This window comes from Drosophila persimilis, unplaced genomic scaffold, assembly GCF_003286085.1.
Source record: "Drosophila persimilis strain 14011-0111.01,24,50 unplaced genomic scaffold, DperRS2 tig00000191-arrow-pilon, whole genome shotgun sequence".
Taxonomy (NCBI): domain Eukaryota; kingdom Metazoa; phylum Arthropoda; class Insecta; order Diptera; family Drosophilidae; genus Drosophila; species Drosophila persimilis.
In genome coordinates this window covers 2,833,090-2,849,857 of record NW_020825298.1, presented here as the reverse complement: position 1 = coordinate 2,849,857, position 16,768 = coordinate 2,833,090, and positions in this window count along the sequence as shown.

The window sequence follows — 16,768 nt, the reverse complement described above, 5'->3', positions numbered from 1 at the left end:
TGTGCACACCGCAAAATGTAAACAAATGCCAGAGTGCTGCCAGACTGCTGCAGTCAGCTGTTCTGCCCCGACAACAGGTCTGCTCTGCCGGCACATCTGTCCGCTTAACAGAGATGTTAGCAGCCTCTGTTATCTGTGGATTCTGTACGGTTTCCCGCCAAGGTTGACATTTGAATTGGGAGTGGGTTCTCCCTTTTGCCCAAGGCATAATTTAATCAAGAAACAGCTAATAACTCGCTGGCTAAGGGTAATGTCTCATTTGGGATAAATGGAGGGAACAAGCGATTATGTAATCCCATGGTTACGCCACGAAATCACGGGAATTGCATGTAAATATATGGTAATTAAGCGCCATTAAAGTTCAGGGCGAAGGTTAAAGTGCATGCGGTTTTAATTAAGTTTTAATTGTCAACCTAGCGACACTAGTTAGCCACAAAGTGGGCTTGGCCTGGCCCAAAAGCAAGTGCAACGAATCCTGCATCCCCTACAGTGGAGGTGCTGCCTTAAATCCATAGAAACCCGCCGCAGGAGAGCTGTTCTTACGAGAATACTCCTTCCAGACTCTGCCGTTTGTAGGGGAACTGGCTTTTAATTACAAGTGCCATGAAATCCCGGCGAGCCATAGAGGAAACCAAAAGCGCAACTTTGCTAACAGCAGGACATTAGAAGGGTCCATGTTCGGCTAGCATGCAATGCAGAGCCCCCTTGTGCCTTCAAAGGAGCGCCCCTCGCACACGTGAAGAATGCACTGTGGGTCCGTCCGCATTTGCAATGCAAAACAGTCGCCAGGCACACACCTACTCGCACCTACCCAGGGGGGGCCGTTCCTAAACGCCTCAAATGGAAACCGATGATTTTCGCTTGATACCACACCCGTGGCAGAAAGAGACGGCCATGCCACGGAAGACGGCAGCTCCACATGCAATCGGAGGCAGTCGGAGGCGACTCCTTTCCGAATGGAAGTCCAGCATTCAATTAAATTCAAAGCGAATCAACATGTCCCCGCGTACATGGCAATCAAATTTGAATAGAGCAATAAATGAAGGGGAAAGTCCCGCAGGGGAATCAAGGATTTCCTTACCAACGCGTCTTGCAGGGTATTTCGTAGTCGCTTCCCTTTGTTTCGCTGAGGGAACGCTTTTTACTGGACTTTCAGTATGGATTGTTGTGCCCTGTCCTTAGCGCGAATATGATGAAGGGTTATGGTGACCTGTGTTTTTCCTGTGGTCACCTTGTAGAAGAATGACTGAAGAACCCGTGAAGCCGAGCGTGGAAATTCGAATGAGAAGTGGACTGCTGAAGATATGTTCTTAAATTATGCAACGGATTCGAAATATAAGCCCCTTACATTATAGAAAATAGATCCAAGTCTAGTTAAAGCCAACAATAGATATTTCAACATAACATAGACCTGAATTAATAGTTTTTGAATTTTTACATTTGGCGCCAATGTGTGATCTGTTAATAGACAGAATCCTGTTAATTGCAGCTATCGATATGTTAATTGCAGTTCAGTGTTGTCAAACAGCAGCTGTAGGCGCGAAAATGTAGAAATTTTGAATAATGGATTCTTTTCGCATGTTTAGGATTTCAGGAATAAGTGTCTTCCAAAAGACTTTTTTCTATTCTGCCACTTGCCGCTGCATTTGTGGGTGCATGTGAGTGGATGTGCGGATCTGTGTGGGTTTCTGCTCCCAGGAGCGTAATTTAGACGAGGGCCCCCGGACACGTGACTCCATTTTCTGTATGTTTTCGGCTTCTTTACGACCTTTTTGTCTGTTGGTTGTCACATTATTTCTCGTTTTTTGTTGCCGCTGCGTGTTTCCTTGGTCTTGTGTCACTTTTTCTGTTGTTCTTCCGCCAAAAGAGACATTTTTTGCAGCTTTTTCGAAATTAAATCTAATTTGATGTGCAAATGTGTTGTGTCGGCGGCGTCGTCGCTTTGTCATGCCACTCGTGCACGTTCCTCTCGATCCCTTCCGTTCCTTGCCTCCCCTCTTCCCCCCTGGCTCTGCACCCGCCCTGAATTAACAGTTAACGAGTAAATGGCTTACGTAGCTTTTACTTTTGCTGCCCCTCACGCTTCTGCGGTTTCGTTTTCATTGCAGGTTGCGTTTTGTTTGTTTTCCTTTACACTTTTTCCCTTTTCTTTTCCTTTTTCTCTGCGGTTAGCACTTGATGTGGCATGGCGCGTGGGGCAAGGACAGCGCCAACGTGTGATAAGCCAAAGTGGTAAGAGTGTCACTGAGGGGAGGGTGGGGTTGGGTGAGCTGCCGATTGGCACTTGCAATTATACTTTTGGCCTTTAATGTCGTTGGCATCACTGGCAAGCGAAATCCGCAATTAACTTATCGGAAATATTGAACTTTTGTTGTTGTATTCCTCCCCCCCCCCATCCCCTATGAGCATACACCCTCCTATATCCCAAGCACTTCTGGACCCAAGCAGAGGACAAAGGTCATGACAACCACTAATCATGACTGCGGTTTCTGCTGTTGTCTATTGCTTTGCGCCCAAGCGAGTGCGTATTCAGGCCAGCCCACAAAACATCCTTTCCAAATGACAGGACCTCAAACATGCTTAAATGCAAGCGGAAACGAGTCCCTTGCAGAAGTTTGTGTGCGTTGGTTTGGGGCCACTCTGATGGAGCTGCAACCGAATGTTTCTGCCCCGCAATGCCTGTCAAATTATGAAAATGGAATATTTTCTGGCGTGGCTGACACTTTAAATGAAATTTGAAAAGCTCTCTCCGCTACACTTCACTCCTGGAGCCTGGAGCCTGGCGCCTGGCTCCCGGCGCCCCTGGTCGCTGGCGTAATTGCTCAATCAAAAACCGTATGGAATGCGAATCCATGGGGTAAATCAACCTAACTGACGCCGCGGCAAATACTGGTATATATTTTGAAAAGCAGCTACGGTAATGCCAACAGAAGTGACAGCTTCATCGAGGAATAGTTGAATACCCTTAACGGAGGAGTCCTGATATGGGATGTACTATATAATTTATATATTCTGGTGTTTCCTCTAAGACTTGAAGCAAGACCTAACTCTCCTCCGATCACCGCGATACATATTCATGTACATCCATCAATTATGGAGAATACTTCCTCAGGCGCGTGGCAAACCTCAGCTCAAAGCGGGAGTACCCTTTCTGCTGGAATATAAAAAGAAAAAAACTACATTTTATACTTAAACTTTGATACAAAAGAAGGTGGCTGCTGGCGTTTGTTAGAGGCGGTGCAGCATATAGGGGGTTCTACGGAAGCGTTTGGCGGTTTTTGCGGAGAACATAGGGGGTGGGGGAGGGGTTGGGGTGTTCTGCCAGGGGGGAAAAGCGAATGAAAGTGATTGCCGCAAGCAACAGCCAAAGACAACAATGCCAAAGTTTGGCTGTGCCAAGGAGTTGCCTGAAAACGGGGAAGATCCCCGGGTCCCGACCGATGGTGAAAATCGGGCGGTAGCAGGAGGGAGGGGGGCAGAAGATGAAGAGAGGCAGCGGAAACGGAAGCGCATTGAGCAAAGTTGCATTTGTTGGCTTTTGTTTCGCCATTTCTCTTCCTTCTCCTCCTCCTCCTCCTCCTCCGTCAGGCAGCCGGCAAAGCAATTTAAGTTAAACAACCGCTCAACATCTTCCCCCCCCTCCCTTGCCCCTGCTGTGTCCTGCTGTGGCACTTCCCCTGCACAATGTAAATGTCAAATATTTTTCAAAATCCTTCGTTGCGCTTGGATTTGTAGCAAAAGCACTTTTCAAAAATTGTTTTTCCCGATTGACTTAAAGTTTTTCTCTTGAGAAAAGTTGAAATTATTTGGCTATACTTCCGTTCCGTACGAAAATAAAGGAAATTTATTTCTAGACACAAAAATAAGCAAATATTGGCTATAACTTGGATTTGAAAGTAGTTGAGTTTTAGGGTTTATCATTGGGATTCAGGGCATCACAATGGAGACATTCTTTGCCCATAGCAGCAATCATAAGTTTCGGATGAGCGGAATATATAATATTTGGCTCGTATTCTAGTGAGAGGCGAAGAAATGAAGCGGATATATATGCTCCATAGCAAAAATCAGCACTTTCGGATGAGCGGAACGAAGTGGTTGATGTTGCAGGATATACTGCCGTTTGCCATTTTCTCAGTGTTAATTTCGTTCATCTCCTACCTCTTGTGATTGAGATTTACGCAATGGCCACATTTATTGCTCATGAACAAAGCTTATGGCCCTTAGGCCTGCACTTTCAATAGTTTATTGTATTTCCGCCAGCATCCATTAGTGCCTCCAATCATACAATTGGATCTCTATGAAATGGTTTCGGCTTTGTTTAAATCAGGCTCTCGTTGCGAACAATCTGAGACAACGATATTGAATATTCAATTTCAATTTATAGTCAGGCTTGTACTCGGACCACGAAACAAAGTCAAGCATCAACTTGGTTTAAGTTTTGTTCGATAATTGAGGCGGGACTCCCCATTGGGTTCGGTTCTGGTTTTGCTGCTTGCGGCTCTGGCTCGATAATTATTATGTAAATTGCTTAAAAATTCACCGCAGGTATATACCCAAAGGATTCACTTAGCTCCAGCTCCAGCTACTGCTTTGGTTCCTTCACTTCTAAAATCTCTCCTTCCAATCGTCGTCTCGCCATCGCCGTCGTCGTCGTCGTCGTCGTCGGGCAGCCGTTGCGCTGCATTAAGCTTGATTGCATTAAGTTTGCTTTCGTCCTGGTCCTGGTCGTGGTCCTGGTCCTGGCAGAAGGTGGCGAAGAGCCGGAGATGGGAATCGGCTGGCTTGCTCCTGAGGTTGAAGTCCCTGTAGTTTCGGGGCTCTCTCGCATTGCCCTTGCCCAATTTCATTGCGCTTTAATCTATGCACTTTGAATTTCTTAGCGTGCATTCCGTATTAGCCAAATTTTCGCATGCTCCGTTGCATGCCTCTTGGTTTTTTGCGGACGGGGACCCGGAAATGCTTCATTGAACTATCGTCGCACAGTGGCGCAAATTGTGGGCTATGTAAAGGGTAATTTTGGATCCTTTTCTATGTACCCGAACCCCCATTTACGGCTTCAATTATCCCCTAATCTACCTTCTATAATTATAATTACTTATATGCCATTTCCACCCACTGTAAATTGTCGGGAAACTGTGAAAATGCTGCCTTGTTGCGCTTGACAGGATATTGATGACCTGCACCTTCAGTCTCAACCGTAATCCTACCATTTCCTAGCATCCCCAAACCCCATCATCATCATCATCATCATCATCGACCTGTCTGTCTTTGGCTGCAAAACCAATTTAATCTTTGGAGATTTTAACACATTTTCCAACGTATAGACGTTTAGACGTACATATATGTAGATGCGAGTCACTTCCGTTTCCTATTCGGGCTTCTTCCTGTTCTCATTGTTGGTATTATCAATGCTTTTGTTGTCCTATCATTGCATTAGTTTCCAACTAATAATTAATTTGTGTGTGTGTGCATTACCCGAAACCTTGGCTCCCCGAACGGCAAAAGGCCGCAATTCATTGAATTTGTATAAATGTTTAATGGCTGACTGTTGTCCAGCATGGATTTACTACAGTGTGCTAATGTTGACCTTTGATAAGCCAAGAAGTTGAAATCTTGTTTTACATATTTACATATGTAATGGAAGGCGTGGGCAAGCTGGTCCAGTGAAGGAGTAGTGCAGTTAGCAAGGGGGAACAGCAGATCAACAGCGGAGTAATAGCAGTAATAGTAGTAAAAGCAGAGAAAGAGCAGATCAACAGCAGAGTAACAGACGAGCTACAGCAGACAAGCAGTGGTAACAGCAGACAAACAGCAGAGCAAAAGCAATAACAGTATTAACAGCAGATCAGAAGCAGAGTAATAGCAGGCAGACAAGAGAGCAAATGCAGTAACAGTAGAGTAACTGCAGAAGAGTAACATCAATAACAGCATTAACAGCAGACAAGCAGCAGACAAGCAGTGGTAACAGCTGAGTAACAGACGAGCAGCAGCAGTAACAGCAGTGACAGCAGATCAGCAGCAGAGTACCAGCAGATTAACAGCAGGCAAACAGAAGAGCAATAGCAGTAACAGCAGAACGAGATAATTAACAGATGAGCGGCAGATAAGCAGCAACGGCAGAAAGAGAGCACAGCAGAGAAGAAGAGAAACAGCAAAAGTAGTTGTAAAAGGAGAATTGCAGCAGCCAGACCAGACCAGACTTTCAGCAGCAGCCGAAATCAGCCGAGATCAAGCCAAGAAAATTATAACTTATTTTTCAATAAGTTATCAATAAACTATCATCTAAACAATATCTTACATACATATATGAGCACTGCAAATACTGACTGGATGCAACTAAAGAACAGTTTCACATCTATAGATCCCCGTACATATAAGAAATAAATTTCAATTACCTAAATGGATTGCCCAAGTCGCTTAAAGTGGGATCCCTGGGATTCCTTTGCATTCACACTTACACTTTCGTCTAAGTATGCCCCTGAAACTGTATTCGTATCCGTGAATCCGTGAATCCGTGGATATTCCTCAATCCGCATTTAGCTTCGAGTGGCGCAGCGCAGTTTATGCAAATGAGGCGCCACCACCGCTGCTCCAATGCTTCGCTGCTCCTGCGGTTCGCTGTCCGTGTAGTCTGTGTGTGTGTGCGTTTGCTTGTCTCCCTGTGAGTGTCTGCATTGTCCTTGTCTTTGGTTGCCTTTGGGCCACGCCTTCTGGGCTGCGCTTAAACCCGAGCTCGGCTCGACAACTCGAGAGACGACTGTCTGCTGCTGCTGCTCCGACTGTGGCACGGTCTATTTTCATGCCCAATGGGCAACTAATTATTTGTTAACATAACACGAGTGGCAATTTAAATGCAATTAGGCCCGGCACGGGTTTCCCTATCCCTCTTCCCGGATGGGAACTGCTCGCTCGTCCTTGCCTCATTAGTGGCTGGCGGTCCTCGGTACTGGTCGGTCCTTCGATTGAGTGGAGATTTCAATTGGCAATTTAAATCGTTTCAATTGCCAGTTGGCAAGGATTTTAATGAGCATTTCGGATTTATGAGGGCTTATGAGCAAACGTAGCCACCATCAATGCCAGAGACACTTCAGCGCAAGGAACTGAAGGTCCGATTGAAGGACTGATACACCCTCTTTCCATTGAAAATACCCTCCCATGGCCATTTAGCCAACTCTAATCGTTCGCCCCTGAATGCATGTTTTCTTCTACTGTTTTTATGTCTAAATAAATTCCATTTGGAATCAACATTGCATGACTTTCTATTGCCAAAACCAATGTCAATTTGAGAATTTAATTACAAAGCCCGAAGAGTGGACCCAACAATAAAGTGCCTGCAACCCGCAGCATTCAGGAGCAAACCTGAAAAATCTTCAACCGTTTGTCCAGAAATCCCCACAACAAACACTTAATTTCCTCTCCACGCCCATCTACCATCTGCCATCTTTTCAACTTTCATTTGCATCTGCATCTGCATTGTTTTTTCCTGTCCCCAAAAATCTATTTAAACAAGTTCTTTGGACAGAAATTGCATTCGTCTCGACTTTGGGCCCAGAGCCGACCAAATGCGATTACATGGGCCACAACACAAAACTCTGGACAGGCCGACAGACCGGCAGACCGATAGACAGACAGACACAGTTGAGATGAGATGAACAGATGGTGTCCGCCCTCCTGCACCAGAGATCAAGCTGGTAAATCGGCTTGCTCTTTGCTGTTCTCTGCTCTCCCATCACTCGGGGCATCAGGTATTTGGCAGGCATTTGCTGAGCAGATTACATAAATGGAAACTGCAATGAAGATTTTTACATGCATGATGACAGGAGAAAGTGCTTGGAAATAATTGGAATATATATGTACCCAAGCAGAGAAGAGGTCAAAGATGGCCATAGTTGGGATTAGTTCTAAAAAGTGTTTGCCTCTTGGGTGCCTCTCGGTAATTTTGTGTCCTCCTAAAAGTGGGTTGAAGACAACAAGATGAAAACTCTCACATATTTTCAAGAATTTCCGAAAGATAGAGAAAGGAAATTCGACTCTGGACAGTTCCTTAAATTTTTTGTAGTTCCATTTCATGGAAATCTTGGAATTTTAGATTTGAATGTACGATAATCCTTAAAAATCTATAAATATAATTGACTATTTTCAAAATCCATCACCAAATGAACTTATATCTCGGCAAAGAGCATCTAGAAGTCGTCAGCACAAACTCCTTTAGCTTCTCCAAATGGGATTCCAAATTGTAGTGCAAGTAATCTCCTAGAAGCTTCCACTTTGCCCCACCAACAACAAAATAAAACTGGTAAAAAAATGAAAAGAATAACAACAAAAAAGGAGGAAAACATAAGTACTGGGTAAGGAGCACACAGAGTGGACAAATATGTGGACTCTGGCATGGAGAATCCGGATGAAATGCATGCAAATGAGCTGAATAATGAGGAGTCGTTGCATCAGAGGGGTGTGTCCCCCAGTCTGGTCGCTGGACAACCCTTCTGTGGCACTAATTTCCTGGGTAGGCCGGCGCCAACATGGCCCAAAGTGTCAGTAAGTCAACAAGAATGCACTCTGACACCCACCGCCTAAAGGAGCTGGAGCAGGAGCAAGAGCAGAGCAGTAGAACGGACGGATGGATGGATGGATGGATGGATGGGTGCCAGAGGACGAAGGCAATGTCCGTCTCTGCCCGGCTCTCTGCTACGTTCAAGTCCACTCGACACTTTGAATGTCATTAAATCGTCCGTCCGCTGGGCAGTCTCCAAGTTGGTTCTCGCTCTGGACTCTGGACTCTGCACTCTGGACTCTGGACCCGGCCTTTGCGTCTGTCAGTATCTGCTCCTCTGGCCGGACACTCAGTCAATGTCTCACTAACAATCGTCAACAGGCTCAAGCAGCGTAAGGCAACAATCATTGTGGCTGTCCTTGTTCTTGTTGTCACCCTTTCATTGTACGTTTGTGTGTCCTTCTCACACCCTCTCTATCCGACCACCCACCTCTTTGTAGCCGTCCTGGCAGTGGCTTTGTTTGGCCTGTATGTTGAATGCATTTTGGACGAAGAACGTTTGTCAATTTTACGCTTGTCGACTTTGTGAATTGTCCTTTTGGTCCTCTCGCTGCGTGTATTAGTGTTGCATGTAAAACTCGTCCTGCGTCCTGCGTGTTGAAATTGTCCTGCTGCAGCGCCTGAGGTACGCTTGGAAATGGGTCCGAAACAGGGGACCCCCAACAGTAGTTTGGCTGTGAAAAATGGCAAAAAGAAATGAATTATCTTGGGATCAAGCTCGCTTGAATATGTGACCAATGCAAAAGCCAGAAAGGCTATTTTTATTCTTTTTGGAAAGGCAACGAATTCGTTTGTTTAAAGTGGTGACCCCGAGCACTTGGCTCCTTTGAAAGGTGGAAAGACAATGCACGTTGGAAACGATATTAAGCCCTGCTGCATACTTTGCATTTCACAGGAAATAGGAGAATCTAATTAAGAATAAAAAGCTGCTGCAGAAATGTGACCCCGATGCTCATTTTTTACTCAAAAGTTTTCCGTTCGTTAAGCCGGAGTCCCCGATGTTTTCGCTCCGTTGAAGGTTAGCCGACCCGATGGCTGGCTTAAAATGTCGAGGGGGCAAAAAAAAAACCACCGTCCACCCACCTGGTGACCCCGATTGGGTCTTGGCTCAGCTGACAAATATCGCCTAATCGCCATAGTTTGTGCGGAGGCCAATGCCGATGGCTAAGTGCAAAATGTAGCCCCAGAGGCGACAGTAACATTTAGAAGCTTATTAAATTGCCATTACCTAAGCCGGACATCATCATCAGCGGCGCCCAGGGCTGTGCATACGAAGGGCCCGGCATTTGCCACTCAAGCGGGGGATTAGCGGCGATGATGACAACAGCTTGACGTCGGCTTGGCGGCAGGCAGGCAGGCAGCCAGCCAGCCAGGCAGCAGGTCCATTAGGGAGAGGTCCTGCCGGGCGAAGGTACAGCGGAGGTGAGGATAGGATGCTTGACGAGCTTAGAGCCGACAACAAGTACGCACAGACACCTCTGCACAAACCCACACGTGGGGATTTACGGGCGAGCCAAAAGGTAGCGTGGAACTAAATAAATCCTCACAAAATATTTAACATTTAAATGGCCAAAAATTAACTGAAGCTGGCAGGCACGCAGTGCGCTGAGTGTGAGATGAGGACTTGCCACACGGTAGTACGAGTAAATGCGAAATAATCCACAAAAGCCGAAACGACAGCCCGGACCGGCACGGACACGCACACACAGACACACACATACTCGAAATGTGCAGTAAAAGTCGGAGCTAGGGACAACAAAAGGCAGGACTCTTGAATGGCTCCTTGGTGGTAGTCGCACCAGCATTCAGACCTTCTCTACCTCTCAAATACGACAAAGAGTCCGAAATATATATGGACTGAAGGGCCAAAGCCTTAATCTGCTTTAAATGGCAAAGAGATTTCTGCTTCTGCTTCACCCAAAGCCGCATTCATACGGCAAATATCAAGTGCATCATCATCATCATCAACGAGAAGCGACAGGACAGGAAAGAACAGAGCAGAACAGAACAGAGCAGGACAAGGACGAGGCCAAAACTGCATTAAGTTGCCCCCTGCTTAGAATCGAGCAGCTTGAAAGCCTCAAGCTCGACGGATACAGTCGAAGAAGCGACGGGACACCCAAATGAAAGAAAGTACTGACAAAGTTGTGAGCTATGAGACGATAAACATTTCATTCAATGAAACTTCCAGCAGAGACCATAACTCCCCCTGTTTTCGTACTCCAAATGTCTTCCAGTGTATTCGCAGTGTCCTTGGCTCCAAACACAACATCGTTATTATCGCACTGAGCGCTGTAAAGTACCGAATAATCTACAGGATAATGAGCATGAATGAACGTGAACGTTTTTTCTTTTTCTTTTTTTGTATATTTTTTGTACAACTTTTTGTTTTTTGTTTTTTTGAATGGATATAGCGACTACTGAATGGTGAATAGCAGTAACGTCGCCAGAGAGAGAGAGAGAAAATGATGGAGAGTCAGAAAAAGGGACAGACTCTGCCCTCAAGTGCACTCAACTAGAGCAAGAAAAATCTGTCGAGTGCCAGCTGCCTGAATGCTTGTTTAGAACAAGTGGAAATAAAAGTATAATAATAATCATCAAGAGAAGAATCCCGTAAGCGATAGCGAATTTCAACGGACACAGAAGACAAATTCACTGCAAAGTCAACAGAGGAAGGAGGTGGGGAAGTTTCGAGGGGGAAGAATGATCTATGGTTGGAATGTTCCATTCGAAATTGTGTGTTTAAAACTACTGTAAGGGGCCTTTAGACGTGGAAAAGTGATATGTGAAAACAAAGAAATCTTCTACAAGTATTCTACACGACTTCGACTTGCCTTTTACAAGCATTCTACATGCATTCTACAAGCCTTCTACAAGCCTTCTACATGCCTCCTACATGCCTTCTACATTCCTTCCACAAGTCGTCTACATTCCTTCTACAAGCCTAGAACCACAAACACAAAAACTCCATCAAGTCAACCTGCCACTGAGGTCATCTCTTCTTTTAATTAAATCTAAAATTCAAGCAGAAATTTCAATATAATACTCGTACATCAAACAGAGCCTTGAACTCTATAACCCACCTGATTCAGATTCTCCCTCTCTGTCTTTCTCTATGATTCGCGCCAAATGTTTTATGTGCCATTGAAAGGCGCCGAGCCCGAAGCTAGTTGTGCATCTGCATATATAACATTTAATTTTATATTTACCCACCTACATGGAATATTTATGGAGCAGTCACAGGAGACACTCCCCCCCAAAAAAAAATAAGGAGAACCTCAATAAATGGAAAACTTTTTGCCATTTTGTCAACGGTTTGCTGTTTTTCAGTAGTTTTTGCTGCTGTGCGAGCAGCAAACCAGAACGAGTTCATTAGTTTTCTACTGTGTTTGGTTGAAACGAGTTGTATACGAGCGTGTTGTGTACGAGTATAGGTATGTGTTTCTTGTTGTGTGGCCAGAAGCATCAAAGCATCGTTCCGGGCCATCAGTGGTGGTTCCTGCTCCCAGCTCCCATCTCCCAGCTCCTTTTTATTCTGTTCCATCTGCTTTCCGCATGGAGCTATAATGGGAACAGACTTGTGTTGTTGCTCCTGCTTCTGGCTTTTGTAATGAAAAGTTGTGGCAACTTGTTGTGTGCCATCATTTGAACCATTTCCATTCCCATTGCCACTCTCATGCAGTGCACTTTTAAAGTTTCCTCTGCCATCCACTCCACTACATGCCTTCTGATGGAAAAGTTATACATGTATAGAAAAGTTATAGCCTCCCGATACTTGCACATACTCGGATGTACTTTAAAGTAGAAAGAGGCATTTTCGTTAATTAATGGAAACTCGAACGAGACTCTTACCATTTCTTGGGGTTTCTTCATCCTTAAATTGCATGTATCTGCATCGGAGACACTATTCCGTGTCTGACTCAATTCCTATTTGCACAGGAAATATAATGATTTAATTATCTATAAAGCAAATATCCATTCATACGAGTGCATGCATTATTTTCTTTCAATGGCTCATCCCATGAATGAATGTTGACATTTTGCTAGGGGAAATGCTTTCTTAAAGCAGCCATACATGCCATTCCTGCGAGTATTTCCAATTCCAATTCGTGTGCCCCACAAAGGAGAACAGACAGGACAATGGGAATAGCAGGAGTCTGAGCAGAGATATCAGGAATCCGACACATCTTGAGTGTGTTTGCATGTTTCCTAATCATTTTCATTTATTTCATTTAACATTTACCAATGTCCTCCCCCACCCCACTTCCCAGTCGAACAGGAAGATGTCATAGATATGCTAAGTACTCCGGATCCGTATACGCATCCGTGTGACACGACTGACATACGCATTTAGTATAACAACATTTGCCAGATGTATGGCAATCGAATCAATAACTAATGCGATTTTGACAACCTTCACAGCCCGACGACAAGGGAGCACTTGCTGACTTGGGAAACATAACTTTTAGCCAAGACAAGGGGGGGGCGGTGTGAGTCTGGAGAAAAGATACTCGAGAAACTGCTTACAGCTCAGTGCACAACACTTCAGACCCGATCCTCCTGCTCCTCCTACTCCTCCTACTCCTCGTCCTCCCCTTGAAGTTGTTTCACTTTGTTTTCAATTGCAAAAGTTTCGCCAATGCTGAATTCTTTCTGGTTCTCTATGGCAAAGGCGGGCAGAACCAACCCCTCCCAAGGCACAAAGTCACGTTTTCCAGTAAGTGGCGAACGAGATGTGATTTAAATGAAGCTGAAACCCGCTGGTGGATTGCCAGCCATCCAGGAACTGCTCAAACCACCCATCCATCTAGCCGAGGACTGCATTAAGTTATACCCAAAAACAGGAATATCGAATCATAAATATGAACCCCGCCGCATTGCATCATCGAGCAAATTGCTGGAGGAGCCACTAAAATGGAAAACTACGCCCAGAGACCGCAACCGTATGTGTCCTCAGGCACACCCTTCGGCCACTCCTCCGTCTGCGACAGTTGAAGACATCAATTTTTACTTTTATTTCCCGGCGTCGTGTTCGCGACGATATTTTTGGGTCTTCTGTGGCGAAAAAAAGGGGTTCCACTACAGTGAAAAGGGGAGTAAATTGTAGAGGACTAGGTTGCGTTGGGACCAGGGCAATACCCTGCACTGCCTTCAGAGAAACTGAAAGGGAAAATCCATGATCTAGGATTGTATATTCCAAAGTATTACTCCAGTACTCTGTATTCTATGAAACTCTCATATAGTCGTACTATAATGCTGCCAAATTCTTTCAGGCATTTCCCAGGGTATCCCTGACTCCCATCCCCCATTATTTGTACCCCCACACGATACACTCAAACCTTTGCTTAGCGATTCAATTCAATTGATTCAATTGGGATTGTATCGGTCTCCGTTTTATGCTCGTTTTGGCCAACACATATTACAGCTTACTGTATTCCTCCTCCTCCTCCTCCTCCTCCCTGCTGCTGTTGCTGTCGCCTGTTCCCGAGTGCCTCATTTATCTGCTGCCAATGGCTCCGTCTCCCTCGGAAACGTTTTACTTGTGTGTTTGTTGGTGTGTGTGGGAGGGACATTTTCGACCAAAATTTAATATTATACGAAAAAAACTTTGTTTTTTGTTGTACTTTACAGTTTTTCGCTCGCTCTTTTACGAGCCGATAATGTTATTGGCTTAGGAATTTTATGAATTGACCATTTTCACAGAGGGATAGATATTTTATCTGTCGATGCGATGGCTGGGCCATGACTTGTGCAATTTGCATCAAAAATTGTGTCACGACTAGTTTCGTTACACTTCATTCCATTTCTTTTGTGCATATTTTACCCCGGCCCGATCCGGCCCGTCCCGGCCCGGCCCAGAGAGAGGTTTTACGAGTAGATGATACGATGGCTCGCTTGGAATTTCCGTGCACTTTGAGCTTTGCCTTTTCTTGGCCCAGATCCATACCCATTCCCAACCTCCGGCCATTCTGTGGATGCCATTGTCTGGGAGGAAGGACAAAATATTTTGCGACTTTGCGTGTGGTTCTCACAGTGGTTTGGGTCCTCAGAATGTGGGACAACAAATTGGGGCTTGGGGGATGGATGGAATTTGATATGTGTTTGATGATGGAAACTTGAAAGTCACATCAGGTGCTCTTGAAATTACTTTGTTGGCAAAAATGTTAAATATCATGTTGTGTGGCAAAAGTTTCATATGGGAATTTTTGTGAAATGCCTGGAAAAGTTTTCTCTTTTAAATATAATATATCTCAAACATGCATGTATTTCATAATATACCTGTTTAATATTAACAAATTCTTGTCTTTCTTAAATCGGAACCAGTGCCGTATAAATCTTTGCGGAGTATTGAATTTCAATCAAACTTTATTCCACTGCAACTCCAGGATTTTCCAATACTTTCGTTCTCCTTCGTTTAGAGTTTCCCAAAAGTAAATAACAAGTGAAATGCAATACAAAAACTTTGCTCCATCGCTAACTCTTTCAGACCACAGTGCCTGAATGCAGTCCACACATGGCTGTGTACATGTGCTACTGACTGTCTGACTGTATGCATCGTCTGCACTTTGACACTCACTGAGAGTTACAGTCCTGTCATTGAGCTATTTTGTTCGAGTGCCAACCGAAAGTTTGGAGCAGTATAAAAAAAGTTTGCACCCATCGCCGAAGCGGAGAAAGTTTTCTGCGGACGACAGAAACTTCTTGTGCCGTTTGTTGCTTCTCTGGATTAATATTTTCTTTTGCGTGTCCTTCCGTTTTCATGGCGCATTCCGGGGCGCCTCTCGCTTATTTGTTGCCCTGTCCCGCGTGCCGGCCACTTGAAATGCAATTTCAAAGAAATATTCCACTCAAGGGTATCAAAATACACGCTGGCTGGCTGGCAGAGCTTTTTCTTGCTTCCTCCTTTGTAAAGCTATCTGTTTTTTACGCCAAAGTTGCATGTCAGCTGTGTGGCAGTCAGTCTGGTGTGGTCTGTCAGGTCAGTTTGTCAGTTGGTTTTTTAGTGCAGTCCATTTGACGTCAGCTTATCTTTTGCGCTTGTCTTCATACAGTGGAGATTGCTGTTCAATGAACAGGGGCTGAGAAGTTATAAACTTTATTGAGCTGGAGCCAGGGGAACTTATGCTGCAATGGGGATTCTCGTATGACAGTTGCACGAGCAGTACCCGCTGTAGTTAGGGAATCAACGGAGTCCCTTTGCCCATAAAAACTCCTCCTCGTCTGGTTCTGGTACATGCGTTGAGAGCTTTTTAAATAATATATGCGTGACATGCCACAGAAATGCTGTGGAAGCGCTACAGCGAAAATATTGCATTGTTTTTGCAGTGTAAGCATGCTCTACAGCCTCCCTCTCTCTCTCTCGAAGAAGAAGAAGAAGAAAAAGGCATTTCAAATGGCACACTAAATTACTAAAGCCCACACGCACACACTCCTCCACACAGCTTCTCAATCGCACTCTTTGTCTCTCCATCACAGTAAAGGAAAGGAGAGGAAGGCAAGTATCGAGGACCGAAACTTTTGATACCGCTAGGCTGTTTCTATGGGAATATATTGAGAGCAAATAAATATGTCTTTTAAAGCTGATCAAGAGTACATACTGTTAACTCCGCTGTTAGCTCTTAACAGCGCTCTGGTGCCAAGGCGCTCTCGCTCTCTTTCTTTTGCGCTCTTACGATCCACTCGGCGCTCACCGTTCCCTGAGCTTGTAAGCTACGATTCCAGCCCCGCTACAAGCTGCCGTGTTTTTTGGATTCCGTTCGATCCGCCCTCCTACAAATATGTACATACGTACACTGTGGGGCCTCATAAATGTCTCCTTCTGTGTGTTACAAACCACTCTTCAAAATCGTCACGCCCCCTCTAAGGACACAGCAACGGCATGCAGCTGAGAATACAATTTACGCTTTGCCAGGCGTTTTTCATGCATGTTTGTTGCTGCCGCCGGCAAAGTTTTTATGGTCGCATCATGCAAGAAGCGCCTTGTAGTTGTTCCTCCTGTCCTGTTTGCCTTAACCCGTATGCACGAGTATGTGGTGAGGTGGGGTGGGGTGGGGTGTGTGCCTGCTTGTAATGTGCATCTGGTTGACAAAACTTTGTGAAATCATTAAGAGGCGCACTCGAATGCAAAAACCTCAAAAAAAGAAAGGGAAAAAAGTGTAAAGTGAGAAGAGAGTGCGAGTGCTCGTCAAAGCTCTCAGAAAGTTGTGCAGTTTG